Source organism: Triticum dicoccoides, chromosome 5A (genome assembly GCF_002162155.2).
Source record: "Triticum dicoccoides isolate Atlit2015 ecotype Zavitan chromosome 5A, WEW_v2.0, whole genome shotgun sequence".
In the NCBI taxonomy this organism is placed as follows: Eukaryota; Viridiplantae; Streptophyta; class Magnoliopsida; order Poales; family Poaceae; genus Triticum; species Triticum dicoccoides.
The window spans coordinates 689,465,515-689,468,514 of NC_041388.1; the positions used below are offsets into that span (position 1 = coordinate 689,465,515).

At 43.4% G+C, this 3,000-nt stretch overlaps 1 long non-coding RNA gene across 1 annotated transcript; it reads right to left on the reverse strand.

Moving 5' to 3' along the window:
* Positions 1-796: 796 nt before the first annotated feature.
* LOC119298461 lies at positions 797-1,992 on the reverse strand. Its single transcript, XR_005145861.1, has 2 exons — positions 1,910-1,992; positions 797-1,020 (listed from the first exon to the last, which is right to left on the reverse strand). It is a non-coding gene; the product is annotated as an uncharacterized LOC119298461 (long non-coding RNA).
* Between the last annotated feature and the right edge of the window lie 1,008 nt (positions 1,993-3,000).

The following is a 3,000-nucleotide window of genomic DNA, read 5'->3' on the forward strand; positions in this document are numbered from 1 at the left end:
CTCCAGGTTGACCACCCTACGGGTAACGGGGAGACTCGGCTGGGTTCTGCTCTGAAGACTCCATGCCTATGGCGGAAGGAGCTCATCAACCTTCTGAACTGGACGCCTCCTCCTCCTCCTCCTCCTCCGGCGAGTCAGGGCACTCCACCTCCTCCACCGCCTCCTCCTCCGATGAGTGATCAGGGCACTCAGCCTCCTTCTCCGGCGTGTGGCGGCACACTACAAGAAATATGTCAACTTGTGACCACCACTATTGGTCACTAAATGGTCATTGTTTTCCATTTGTGACCTTTTTGTGACCAAAAATAGAAGGTCAAAAGCTGGCCGTCGTAAACTGAAATTAACGACCTTTCTTCTGGAATGGTTGTAGATGTTTATGACCAAAATATGCCTACTGTTTTGTTTTGGTCACTAGCAGCCTCCCGAGGCCACGTAGGCATCCAGCGTGGCAAGCTGAGGTGGCACAAGATTCAGCCTGGTCCAATTCTGTCTTTTATATGGGCCGAGCCCACTAATTCCAACAGATTTATGTTTTTTATGGTCAACTGAATGGGTCAAGCCCAATTTTTGCAGGCCTTTTCTTTTTTGGGCCCTTTACTTTTTCTTGTAAATTCCTTTTTTTGGCCTTTTCATTTTGTTTTTTGCTGGCCTTTTCATTTTGTTTTTTATAACTTTTTGGCAGAATTATTATGTTCGCTATTTAAAGTAAAATAAATAATTCCACAGCAACATCATCAGTTGGCTGTAGCCTTTTCAGGTGCAGTACACAGGAATACAATTTTTCCCATATATATTTTTGAGAAATTTTCATAATTTTGCTGTCAAAGCAGCATGTACACAGGAATACAATTTTGCTATCAAAGCAACATTTCAAACGTACATCTTCATGACATCGTACATAAAAACCAGCAATAAAAAGATTACAATATGCCATTTGGCTCAGATCTTGCATGCGCAGCATCTCACATTCATGTACAGGAGAGGAGGAGGGGCTTGAGTTGTCCTGAAGGATACGCATTCCTGAAGGACACAAAAGTAGAGGTATTATTTTGGACAATAAGCTCCAAGGCAACATTGTAGGCTATGAACGTAAAATAAGTTATTATCAGGTTAAGCCTCCTTAGTTTAGTGATCATTTTCTCATACAATTTTATTTCAACTTAATAATGTCCAGAATCAAGCAAGGAACTAAACATCAGCAACAAAAAGGTGAGAAACTGCATCAATCAACAAGATAATGGAGCTTCACAATATAAAATTCCCGCCATTTGACTTACCACTGCATGGTATATCAATAATTTTCTATCATTCTACATTAACTTTATATAATATCTACCATCCAAACATATTCTAATCTTATCACAGATTCACAGCTGAATTGACTTACCACTGCATTCCCATCATTAAGGTGCACATACACATGTTGACTTCTAAATAAATGAGAGGCACCCAGGACAATGCACACATGCATATTGTAAGAATAAGGTAATTTGTTTCTAGTTACAAATGGATTAAGATGGACATTTTCACAGCCAACACAACAAAGCACGTACGATCATCAATCTACCTAGTTCTTGTTGATTCATACAGAGCAATTTTTTGTTTGAAACAAGGAGTGACCACATGGTGTTGGTTGTACTGCTATCAGGTTAGAGCAATAGGATGGGGATTGTGTATTTTCCTTTCCCATCAGATTTTCCTTTCCAAGGATATATGTACACAGAATCAATTAAACAGAGTCACTCCTCAGAGTTAAGCAGGACAGGGCAAGTAGCAGCATGCCAAACCAATTATGCAGTCAGCCCTCTGCTTATACAGCACCATAAACCAAACTTGAAAGCACTTCAACAGTAAATCAAACCTGTTACTGATGCTAGTAATAAGAAGATGGACAGATGTGTATATATACCGGTGTTGACGGGGCCAACGGTGGCCTGCTTGTAGAGGCTGTAGAGGCAGAGCTTCTCCTGGGATTGCTCCTTCTTCTCCTAGGTGCGATCCTCCTACAACAGCAGCAACAGCAGGTCAAGAACAACAATAGAGTCATATGAGCTGTTGGGTTCATAGCATCAGTTTGACACCAACAACAACAGAGATTAGAGTCATATGACAACGAAAACAACAACAAAAGTAGTTTGACAGTAGCAGCAGCAGAAATAGTTTCAAGTAGTCTTTTCTGATGGATGTAAAACTTGAGAATCTAGTATACCATAGTAGAACTAATTTTCATATGCAGCATAATTTCAACCACCCAACTTAATTCTAGCCCTCCATTCTGAAGGATCTACTACTGAACCATGCAGAACAAACAACAACAAGGTGTCATCCTAACTTAAATTGACAAGCCATCCTAACTTAATTGACAAGCCATCCATTCCTAAGGATCTAATTTGAGAATCTGACATAGAACAATCTCAGAAACAGGGGACTACAACATGCCAAACAACAGAGAACAAACATGCAGATATGAACCAATAATAAATCTGTAATTAATCTCATAGATAGGGCACTGCATGATGGATTCGGCAACAGCCACATCTGATTATTCAGAACAAATCATATCACATCGTGCGCGTAAGAACAGAACAGGGACCGCACGCAACCATGGAGATCTCATCTAACAGACGACGCATGATACACAGCCGATCGGGAGGGAGGGAGGGTGGCACGTACCAAAGACGGTGTTGGTGGGGTTCATGGCGACCTGGTTCTTGGCGGCGTCGCCGATGAGGCGCTCGATGTTGGTGAAGGCGACGTAGGAGGGCGTGGTGCGGTTGCCCTGGTCGTTGGCGATGATCTCGACCCGGTCATGCTGCCACACGCCGACGCAGGGGAGGAAGAGGCCATCCCGCCCATGGCATCTTGGATCTGGGAGGGATAGAACATGAGGTGAGGAAGTGAGGGAGGAATGTGAGGAGAGATGGAGTGGAGGGACGCACCTGAGTCGCCGGGGTGGGGGTGGTGGGCGGCGGCGACGGCGCCGTGGGATGGGTAAGAAGA